The sequence below is a fragment of the Protopterus annectens genome, chromosome 1.part1 (assembly GCF_019279795.1).
Source record: "Protopterus annectens isolate FY-2018-M chromosome 1.part1, PAN1.0, whole genome shotgun sequence".
Lineage (NCBI taxonomy): Eukaryota > Metazoa > Chordata > Ceratodontiformes > Protopteridae > Protopterus > Protopterus annectens.
In genome coordinates, this window is record NC_056726.1 from 321,262,609 (window position 1) to 321,275,134 (window position 12,526).

The 12,526-nt window shown below is 42.5% G+C and overlaps 1 protein-coding gene across 2 annotated transcripts in view; it reads right to left on the reverse strand.

Moving 5' to 3' along the window:
* Positions 1-12,526, reverse strand: part of WDR7 (WD repeat domain 7) — a 3,592,087-nt gene that overhangs the window by 2,854,303 nt on the left and 725,258 nt on the right. The gene's annotated exons all lie outside the window — the stretch shown is intronic.

Sequence of the window (12,526 nt, forward strand, 5' to 3'; positions counted from 1 at the left end):
TAGGCCTCCTTGCCTCTAAAATGATATCCATCACAAATTTGCTGAGGGATGGTAAAGGAAAGATTTAAGTAATTAGCCAAGCTGCAAGGTTCAGTGTTAGAAGCGGAGGGTGCATAATCTGTTTCTCCTGCTGAGACAGCAGGGAAGGAGTCTGAGGCAGGTGCCATGGAGATAACCATGACACACTGCACAGGAGGGTTACCAGTGTGGCGCGGCCAGTCTGGAGCAATCAAAATCATCCTTGGTTTGTCCTGTGTGATTTTTAGTAGTACTTTGGAGAGCAGAGGCAGGGGGGGAAGGCATAGACTGATAGGTTTTTCCAACTGAAGGACAGAGCATCCACTTTCCAGGCTTGTTTGTGGGGGAGTCCTTGTGCAAAATGTGTCCAATTGGTAGTTCTGGGGAGAGGCAAACAGGCCTATATCTGGGCTCCCCCATTTGCTTGTCAACATGTTGAAAATCCTAGGTTCCAGTTTCCACTCGTGTGGGTCCATGAGGTTTCTACTTAGTCCGTCTGCCAGTGTATTTAATTTTCCTGGCAGGAAATGAGCTTGTAGGTGCACTTGGTAGCTCAAGGCTGTGTTCCACAATGCCATGGCTAGTCTGCAGAGGGGGTAAGAATGTGTACCCCCCTGCTTGTTTATGTACCACATAACAGTGGTGTTTGTCCGTCTTTACCATTAGTTGTCCTGGAAGAATGTGGTCCTTGAAGACTGTCAGAGCATTCTGTACATCTAACATTTCTTTTTGATTGATATGCAGGTGCAATTGACTTGGGTTCCATTTGCCCTGAATACACTTCCCTGCCAGGTGAGCCCCCCCATGCATAGTCTGATGTGTCTGTTGTTAGGGTTTGGGCAGCAGGGAGTGGTGTGAAAGATAGTCCCTTGTTTTGGTGGCAGGCCTCTGCCCACCAAAGGAACTCTAGGCATAGGCAAGGTATGATAGGAATCATTGTTTCTAGGTCTTGAGAATGTTGACACCATAGGCTTTTTAGATACCACTTTAGTTTCCTCATATGCAGTCTTGCATATGGAATTAGAAGAATGCAGGCAGCCATGAACCCCAAGGCTTGCAGTATTTGTCTTGCAGATAGCAGGGTTTTTGTGGCCACTTGTTTGAAGTAGGTTGTCAAATGAATTTGTTTCTCTGGCATGAGGTAAGCCATCTGGGAAGTTGTATTCAAGCTTGCTCCCAGGAATATAATTTGTTGACCGGGTACCAGGTGTGATTTCTTTTCGTTTATGGTGTACCCCAGACAATTTAGAACCCTTTGCACAAAGGCCAGATGATTCAAAAGTATGTCCTGGCTTTCTGCCTGAATTAGACAATCATCCAGGTATGGGTATATTTGAATATTTCTTTGCCTGCAATAACTGGAGCTACGCACCTTGTGAATACCCTGGGTGCAGTAGATAAGCCAAAGGTCAGTGCAGTGAACTGATAGTGCGTGTAGCCTGCTTTAAAGTGTAGGTATCTTCTGCAAGATTCCCTGATTGGGATGTGCAGGTATGCTTCTTTTAAATCTAGTGTTGCCAACCAGGCATCTTTGCCTAGCATAAGAAGTAATTGGTGAAGAATTAGCATCTTGAATTTTGGAATCTCCAAAAAGGTGTTTAGAGTAGACAGGTCCAGGATAGGACACCATGGATTGTCTTTTCTGGGTACCAGGAAAAGTCTTGAGTAGAAACCTTGTCCCTTTTCCTCTTCTGGTACCAGTTGAATAGCCCCCATGCTTAAGAGAGAAAGTCCTTGTTTTTGGGCCTCTGCCCACTGATTTGGGGGTAGGTCCAGCCACCAGCTTGGTGTTGGCAAAGTGTGGAAGTGAAATCTGTATCCCTGGGACACTATATTTAAAGCCCATTTGTCCTTTGCATGAAGAGCAATCTCCCCCCCCAAAGGGGCAGTCAGTTGATAAGTGCTTGCACTTGGAAATTTAAGTCATTGAGACAGTTTACCATAGGGGGCGTCTTATTATTCCCAGATTTGGAAGTGGAGGCCCCCCACTGCTTAGTTTTGTGTGTCCCCTGGGACTGAAACCTGTTTTTTTTTGCTGTGTCTGGGTTTGGCTTGAGAAGACCTGGAAGGGGCTGGAAAGGACCAATTCTTTGAGGGCCAGTGCCTACTAAATCTAAGAAGCTGAACTTGTAATAAATCTTTAACAGTTTGCATAGATTTAGCTTTATCTTCCATCTTTTTAAGAACTTCCTCAGCCTTGTTGCCAAACAGGCAGTCCTGATTTAAAGGAGCATCCAACAATTTAGCTTTAACATGATCAGGCAAAGATTACTCCTTAAGCCAAGCATGCCTTCTGAGCACAGACCCAGTAATAGCAGCCCAGCAAGAGGCCTCTAATGAATCATAACCACATTGCAAAGTATGTTTTCCAACTTGTTCAGCAGAATACATAAAATCCTGTAATTCTTTATTTTCCACACTGTCAGGAATCAACATCATTTTCTGTTTAAGCAGTCCAATAACATGTTGCTGATACTTTAACATATGAAACTGGCAGTTTAAAGCCCTAATGGCTAGTGTTGCAGAAGTGTAAACCTTCTTACCCCATCTATCCAGTGCCCTGGAGTCTCTATCAGAAGGGGTAGGATTTTTAGCAGTAGAAGCCTTAATGCCCTTGGGCCCCTGTGAAATAGTCTCTGGATCTGCAATAGGATTTTTAAAAATGAACTTGTGGGACTCGGGGACCCTGTAGTATCTGTCAGGTTTTCTGGGAGCAGGCGGCAGGGAATCAGGGGCCAAACTAGATTCCGAAAAAGCATCATCAACAATGTCTAGTACAGGAGGAACAGCTAAAGGCCCATGTTGAGGTAGGAGAAGGAAATCCGTAAGCCTCTTTTTTGAATCAGAAAAATCCTGGCTTTCCCAGTGGAAATGCTCCCTTAGAGTATGTAAGATTTACCCAAAAGGAAAATCCTCAGGAGGGGAAGTAGAGGGAATGGAGTCCTCTGCATAAGAATCTTCATAAGTAGATAAGGGCAAATCCAGATCATCAGAAGAATCAGAAAAAAACAGAATCCTGATCAGAAGATTCATAATCATCTTCAGTCCTAGGCCTCTTAGAAAGGGGGGGGGGTAGCTACCCCTGATTAGTGTTATTAGATCTTCAGCCATTCTTATAATTTGTTTTTTAGGCAAAGAGGCCTGAGCATGTGGCCTGGGCATCAGTTTTTTAGACATGGATCGAGATTTAGGCCTAAGTAAAGAAGGAGGCGTTGGTTTAATATGCAAGTCTGTAGGCCTGAATACACCCTCAGAAGCTGGTGCCTGCACAGTGGCTCCGGACCCATCCAAGGTAGAGACATCTGCGGGTTCCATAGATGAAGCATCTCGAGGCATACCGGACTCCGAATGGGTCTCAGTAGAGGCCTGCGAATCAGAAGTAGCGGTTATCAGGGGTTGCGAAAGCGCCTCACTGAGTACCGGTGAATTGGCGACTGGCTTAGGAGAAGCGTCGTCGGCAGTTTTGGACCTTGGCAGCCTGTCTCTCTTTATCTTTGCGTTTTTTCAGAATCCCGGTAGTCGGATGGCTAACTGACAACATTTCTAGATAATTAAACCGAGAACCAATATATTTAGAGGTGAAAATATACCGACAACGGATAGTGCGCTGATTAAATAAAGTACAAAACCGACAGCAAGGTACGTCGTGGTCAGGGCCTAGGCAAGGAATACAGTACGAATGAAAATCTTTATGAGGTATTTGCTTTCCACAAGTAACGCAATTATTAACTTTCACTGACATTGGTAAGGATCAAGAAAAAGTTTCCCCATTGGGGTGCTTAGCTTTAGTTGAAGACTTCGGTTCTAAAACTCTAAAATGAAAATTTCAGGAGTCGGCCGACCGACACTTGTGAACTGCTTCTGCTTTGGGCACCACACGGCAAGACAGATTGATGTAATGGCATCGGCTGCATGTTTTATACCCCTGACGACCTGAGGTTATGGAAGAAGGGACAGCAACCGACACAGGGCCCAAGACTTTGTTAATCAGGCCGACTGAGGGCTACCTGCAAGCAGATAACCCAAATGTAATGACTGCAACAGTGAAACACGAAGAACATCCAGACCTGTCAGGACCAGAACAGAGCAATGAGGATCACCTTTATCTTGCACCTCTTAGCTTTCTGAATGAATTTTGTCAGGAGGAGTATTGGTAGTAATAAATACAGGAGACCTGGATCCAAGTGTGGACTAGAGAATCTCTCGATGGCCGTCCCTGTGAAGGGATGAGGGCAAACTAACTGCTGCATTCATTGTTTGGGTATGATGCAAAGCAGTCACGTCAAGGTTGGCCCCAGCAGCTGAAAATCTCCATTGCCACAGTCTGGTTGAGAGACCACTCATGAGACAATAAAATCAACCTACTCGATTTGTCTGCTAGTACATTCAATGTCCTGGGTATGTGCACTGTTCCAGAAAATGATGGTAAGACATTGCTCACTACCATATTCACATGGACTCCCAGAAAAGTAGACATGATCTTGTTCCCCCTTGTTTGTTGATGTACAGTACCACTGACATATTGTCTGTTTGGATGGATATCATACTCTTGGGTAGATAGTCCTGAAAACTCTGCAGTGCTAGGAGGACCACACATCTCTAAGATATTAATATGTTTGCCCTCCACAGGTGAACAAGCACCCTGAACCACCTTCCCCTCGAAATGCCCACCCCCACCCTACAAGGGAAGCGTCCACAGTTACTACAGGTGGGACATTAGTAGACAAAAGGGTCTCCCTTCTGCAACTGACGGGGATGTTATCCACCACTTTATGTGGTCTCTGCACACTTGAGTGAGATTAATTCTGGCATGAAGGGGCTAAAGACTCTGTTACCATTGGACTGAGACAGTCGACTGTAACACTCTCATGTGATACTTGCCAATGGAATTAAAGTGATGGCAGAGGCCACCAGACCTATCAAACAAAGAATCAATCTTGCTTGTGGAAGAGGATGCTGAATTACCTGAAAAGCCACCAGTCGTAAGGACAGCATTCTAGCTGTTGGGAGTTTGGCAATTTGTCGAACTTTGTTGATATGATCCTATGAATTATATCTGCTGAGGGGAAGGCAGCTGGCTTTTCACTTGATTGACTGCTATCCCTAACTGGTCTGCAAGACTGAGTCGTAGTGATTGATGTTGGAACAGTAGATCTCTGAAGAAGCAGTTAGGAGCCAATCATCTAAATATGGGAAGACCTGGATTGCTTGCAGTCAAAAATGAGCTGCTACCACCACCATAATCATAGTGGACACCCAGGGGGCTGTGGTGAGACCGAATGGTAGTGCTTTGAACTGGTAATGACTGACTCCCAGCCAGAATTGAAGAAAACTCCTGGATTGCCTTTGAATCTTTATAAGATAGATGGAATCTTGGGGATCTACAGAGCTCAAGCAATCATACATCCTTAACAAAAGTAGTATGGACAGTGCAGTGACCATCCTAAACTTTGACAAACTGACTGAGGTAGCTGAGGTCCAATAATGGCCTAAAGTCCCCTGTCTTTTTTGGAACTAAAAGGAAACTGGAATGGACACTCGATTCTAACTGGTCTGGGGAACCTGTTGGATGACTCTTTTTCCAGCAATTTTGAAACTTCTGTTGCTATAGATTCCAAATGGCTGGGTGGAATATCAGAAATCTTTAACTACTACTTTGAAGTTACAACATCTGCTGAATATCCTTAACAATCAGGAATTTTAAGTAATGTTTGGCCAGATTTCAGGGCTCAAGGCTAAATACCCCCCAACTGCCTCTAGAATGCAGCAGGCATGTAATCCTTCAAGGGCACTGGTAGGGTTTCTTGGTGACAGGACCACAGAAACCCTGATTCTGTGGTTTGCCTCTGCATATAGGGTGAAGTCCTTTCAAGCTTCCTCCTTCTCTGCTTTGGGGAGGGGGGTCTGTTCTCAGGAGTGTTGTGGTGAAAACCCTGGGATTTCCTGAACCACATTTTCTTATCATCTCTTTGATTCCTGGAATAGGATCTTTGTGGGTTGGAGAAACAGATTCCTACAGCAGACAAGGTCTTACTGTATTGTTCACACCAGGTAAGCATTTCTTTAACTTTGGGTCCAAACAGAGTAGAACCTTCAAAGGGGCATTAATAAAGGACACCTTGAAGCTTTCCACAAAATCACATAGCCACATCCAGGCATGATAAAGCATGACTATACCATCTGTTCCTGCTGTACCATCTGCTGCATTGAAATCAGATGCATGGCTACATTAGAGGTAGATTGTTGGGTGGACATTTGGGTGTCCACTGTTTTTTGGACATCCAAAGGCAAGTTACCCAAGACAGGCTTGGAAATCTCCTTGGTCAAGTCCCTCTGAAAACATAAATGCGCAAGGTATTTCAGCACTCTTGAGTGCAAATGTCACTGAAGCAAATGCTCACTTCCCTTGTCTGTCCAACAACCCTGAGTCTCTGTTAGGGGAGAAGACAAAAGAACTCTCCTCAGACAGTTCTTCCTTTCCAGTGCTGTTTCTACTACCATGGCATCTACTGGGGGTAGAGTTCCTATCTTAAGGGGCTACCAAAATGTTGATTTTTTTTGGGAACTGGTTCTATAACATCAAGGTTCTTCCATGCCTGAGATCTATGAGGGCATCTGGAGGTGGGAACCACCCAGGATGCAGATTAGCCAGACCCAAAAGCTTCAAGAAAGACAGAGTCATCTAGAGAAGGAGGTTCAGTGGACCAACCCCCCTTTCTACTTCAGCAATTTCAGGGCATCTCTAAATGTGACATCTTCTGGAGGGATCTGGGAAATCTCTCACCCTTATCCTAACCTGTGTCCTCAGTGACTTGTTAAGGAGAGGAGTCTATGCATTTCTGTTTGCTTGTTTGATTCCTTGGAACATGTCTTCTGCATTTCTGGTGGAGATAGGTCAGAATCAGACTGGGAACTCTAGTGTCAAGCAGTCTTGAAGCTTATGGGTTCTAACTGTCCCTGATGATCTTTCTAACTGTCCCTGATGATCTAAATGAGAGATGAAAGGAACAGGTTACACTGGGTATCGGGACAGATCTGAACTCAGTACATACATTTGCCTTCTTGGCTCAGCCAAAGCCCTTTCCACAGCCTCTTAAGCTGATGCTGCAATTGGAGCCAAGGAAGCATTCTGTCAACTGACACTGGACACCAACTATCGACTGCCAAGGCACTAAGAGGGAGAAGTGGCTCCTAGAATCTCTGAGTCAACTCCACCATTAGTACTTCAACACCAATGCTAAAGCTCCAGGACTCATTTTGATCCAACAACATCAGAGTGGTGAGAGTGAGGGAAACTGTTGATGCTGAAGTTCCCTGGACGGTTGGCTCCAACTGAGGTGTGCCAGAAGGGTTTGGACCCATGGGAACCAGCTGCAATTACTGAACTTGTACTGGAGAAAAATGTGACAGGGTCGAACTTATAACCAGACCTCCCCTCAGGGACAGTACTGGGTGAATCCCAGTTGGATTTGTGTCTTCAAGAATTTCCTAATCATTCAGTCAACATCTAGTCCCATGACACTTCTGGTGGTTAGTACTGACCTTTACAAAGATGCTACAGAAGGAGGTCTGGAAATGTTTGTCTTGCAATACTGGTAAATGGCGCCAAGGGCTCACCTGTTCCAGGGAAAAGGTAGCTTGAGGGGAGAGATTCTGGACACAAGTAGCAAGTAGATCAGACTGCCTCAACGTTTTGGGCATCAGACCCAATAAACTAGCTGGTTCTGGGGATCTTTTCCTCAACTTCTCGACCCTCCTTTCTTCTAACTTCTTTTCTTCAGACTTTCTAAAGACTTATCCTTTTTTCTGTGTTTCTCTTTAGTCTTATCCTTTTCCTTCTATTTTATTCTTCTTTGTAAGCTGACAGTGGTTCAGAAGACATAACTGGAGCAGAAGACCCTGTCTGCGCCGGAAGCAAGCCTTTTATAAGTTTTTCCCTCCTACCTTGTACATCTCTGGTACCAAAGGAAGAACAAATGTCACAATTTTCCTATAGAGGAGCAACACTTAAACAATATACACAGAAGAATGAGGATTTTGGGAATGGATCTTGTGCCCACAGGATGAACACCTTTAATAAACTGAAGTTTTGTCTGATATCAGAATTCTATCAATAACTCTCTATAATTACACAACAATTCAAAAACCACTTCCATTTAAAAAAAAAAATCCAAAAATCCTAACATTAATAATACATACAAGTACTATAGTATCCTATGTTAATAATACAACTAGGAAACTATCTAGAAACACACTCTAAAGATAACTATAAGATAAAGATGATAAATCTTAAAAACTACTGAAATCTAACCCTAACAACTACACTATGCTATCTTATGTTACAAGGACTAAAGGGAGGAGTTAAGAAAAAGAAGAGTATTAATATTCTTTCACTTATCATGAATAATTCACAGGCTCTCAGAAAACTCATCTTGATAGAACAAGCGGCAAACAAGATCTGAGGTAAATAAGGTGGGAACTGGGGGTAAGTGAGTAGACAGAGCCTTAGATCCAAAGCTCTGGAAGAAGATGCTGAGGTTTGATTTGATCAGATCTGACAACCCAAACGATGAATCCTTCAAAAATAGACGATACGATACCATGGTCAGACCGCACTGAATCTGACAACCTAAACATTGAATTGGATGAAAAAAGAAAACACCAGATCAAACCTTTTAAAAGAAGTTTGTCTCTGTGGCTCTGGAACCAAAAGAAGAGCAAGCCTCATGCTGGTTCTAGGTAACCTGCCCCCAGGCAGTTTGCACAAAGGAAGTGGAGGTCCTGTGGTGGGATCCTGTGGCCAGAGACCATACGTTTTTTGAAGCCTTGAACCTTGTCTACCATACAAATTGCCAAGTTATCATCACAGAAAACGTTCTGAAATACCAAATGAAGCACTAACTGGCAAATTATTTAACAAAGAATACAGGATTGAACAAAATATTTCTATGTTAAAAAGAACTAACTCTGTGAGTCAGACAAAGAGGAAAAGAAAATACTTTATATATATATATATATATATATATATACGTATACATACACATACTATACACACACACACACACACACACACACACACACACACACACACATATAAGTATTTCTTTTTAAGTTTACATGTAAATAATAGGAGAGAAAAAGGAGTCAAAGGAACAGACTGCCAAAAAAGGCACAGAGAAGAAAATGAGCTTAATCATAGCCCTTGTAAATATGACCCTCTTAATCAGGCAGTAAATGAAATCTAAGGTATTTGGAAGAAGTGAGGGATTGTAGATAAGGGAGAAGTTGGACAACTTCTAAAAGCACAGAGGTCAGATCCGACATCCCAAAAGTTGAATCAGATGAAAAAAGACAACACTGGATCTCTAGTTATCCTTTGTCCTTGTTCCGAATGATACAGCTCTGTGTATCAATCCTCAAATACCAGAAGTATTTCGAATTGTCGTGTTACCTCCCTCCCTGCTTGGGAGTCCTAGATTCTGTAGATAGCCCTTTCGTGTTCCTGCTGTCTTAGGCTCATTGTTCATAGTTAATATTTTAAATTAAACTAATATACTCGGGTCTATATTAGAACACCGCAAGTTTACATTTTCGAATGTTCTTACATCGACCCCTAATCAGCGAACGCTGACAACATCGAACATTCAGAACAGTAAATTTTTTCCTAGGGAAAAAATTTGCTGTTCCAAAACACATACATACAACACAAGCACACCAAACAAACAGCAATCCACACACATACGCCCAAAATCCTACAGCTAACCCTGCACTAAACTGTACAAACACCACTAACTATCCACTTACCTTAACCCAAACCCTAACCCTAAGGTCCGTCACTATCACACACTCACCTCACCCGTGCCCTCACCCTAACTCACCTAACCCGACCTAACCCTCACGTCCACACAACTGCACACATACCTCCCTCACGTCCTAACCCTAACTCACCTAACCCATACCCAATCGCACACTTACCTGAACCCGACCCGTAGCTTTCCCCCACAGCTCTGAAAATAGCGAAATGACAGAAAAGGACAACCGATTTCTTTCCCTAGAAAAAAATTTGGTTATCTGTCGTTTCGCTATTTTCAGCATTTGCTGAATAGGGGTCGATGCAAGAACATTTGAAAGTATGACCCCATATACTCTATGCTATGCAGTTTATGCACAGTTAAATAGGCACACTGTCAACAAAACAAGGAAACCAGGGACTGCACTCAAAAGACAAGGCTGACATGATGAAGCTCCTGTTTACTACAATCAATTCTTTTCTATAAACTGTAACTACTGTGGAATGCAGGATACATGTGTGAGCACGAACACACACACACACATGTGACTATCAACAACAGCTCCTTGTACAACTGCAAACATTCATGTTTACTTATGATAAAATAAATGAACAAATACATTATGGCCAGGAAGTGTATTTCAGCTCACTACTATGAGAATCATACAGTGCTTCCCATCACACATACCCCATACCCTCCCAACCACTTAGTTCAATAATCAGAGACAAAGACACAACAATTAGGAACAGATTTTAAATCTTTCTGTTATATACTTAGAAAGTTACCTTAGGAAGCAGCACAGGATTGATATCTAGTGACTGTAACCCTCCACAATTTGACATAAAAACAAGAAACAAACCAAAATAATCCTCAATTTCTTTGTTCAAGAATTCTGGATCAAGCCAAAAATAAATGGTGGGGGGGGGGGGGGGGGCTTTACAGGGACAAATTTTATAAACTGTTTTTATCTATTTCTTAACCAGGTAAACCACTGGACAAGGCCTTGTTCACAGTCACACCATAAGCAAAGAATGGTGGGAGGATTCAAACCCTGTACTTTTTTAGTACATAAAGCAATTTGTTAACAGCTCAAAGCCTCAAGTGCCAATTGCAAGAGTTAATGGAGATGTAGTAGCTGGTTTGGAAGATCAGGCCTATAGCTGAAGGGTACAGTATTGATTATATGACTGTGAGCAAGCCTCCTTAATCAGGAACCCACTATCTAATGTGAACATTTTACTTACAGCCCCCCATACCTTAGTCTGCTGACTATTGTACATACTGATCAATATCCAATACGAAATGCCCCTTTATTACTGCAGCTGATTCAAACTGCCAGTGTGAAATGTTCTGCTTATCAGGGGATTCAAACTGCCTGCATACATGAACAACTGCTTAAGAAACGAACTGCTCTGCCTGCGTAAATGAAACATTGTTTTGATTAAGAAACTGGAAATGGTTTAGGACAGTGAAAGTAAAAAGGCATCACAACTGGAAAGTAAAACGCAGCAGCTTTACAAAAAATATTGGGGCACTCAGGCAGCGCACACACTTTTATGGGGGGGGTCACATGCCCCCCCCCCTGCCCCCCACTGCCAATAAAAGAGGAGTACTTTTTCTGTAAGTATTTCTGTAACATCTGTTCTATGCTTCCATTTTGTGTCACTGCCACTAAAGTATCTGAAAATACAGAAGCAGGATGGAGCCATATTACAGTTATGTCTTCATACAGCATGTAAATTTCATTCTTTTACTACAGATTTTTTTTTTGTAGTAAGACCAGCAGAAGCATCATAGCAAATTTTCCCAGTAATCTATTTTTAAAGAGTAGTTCTAGTACTGAGGGAAAAAAAACATATGGTTGTCATGTGAGTAGCAAGGGCGGCACCGTGATGCAACACTTAGCAATGGTGTAGCTCAGTGCTGGGTTCTTTGGATTGGTGTTCTGCTGGGGTACCTTATTTGCAGACTCTGCACATTCTCCCTGTGTCCATGCAGACTTTTTCCAGATTTCCTTCCATATTCCACAGATTTGCTATACATGAAATGGAAATCTTTCATATTGCCAAGAGCTAGACGTGTGAATATGTAAGTATGTGTGCACACACATCAAGTGTTGGATCCAGAATTAATTTCCCTGTTTTGCACAATGAATGCTGGTCAGGCACCAGTTTCCCAGAGACCCTGAAGTGGATTAAGTAAGTAACCACAGAATGAATTAATTCATCATAAATGGATTAAGCTCAAAGAGAACTTTGGCCAACAGAACAAAAGAGAAGGGATGATAAAACAATGAAAATGGCTATGCATTCATCATCCTTGTGTGTTGTCAGCAGTTGCTATGGAAAACCTTATAGGAAATACTAGTTTACCAACCTATGAACATCTGATGATATGAAATATATTCTACTATTAGTCCTACAGAGGCATGTAGAATAATGTTACAATGGCAGTTCATTGAAAACAGATGACTACAATAACATCATGGACAGTCTGCTTGTCAAAAGCTTGATGTTGCTCTTAGAGCTGAAAATTTAAATGCCAACACATGTGATCAAGAAATGGAAGGACAAAAAAAAGCAGGTGAATTTCTCAAGAATCAAAAGAGTGAAAGCTATTGAACATAAATGAGAGTAGTTCATACAAGTGGGACCTGAAACATTTATAGATGAACCAAAAGCAGTACCACAACAGATGTCATAAAACAACCTGACACT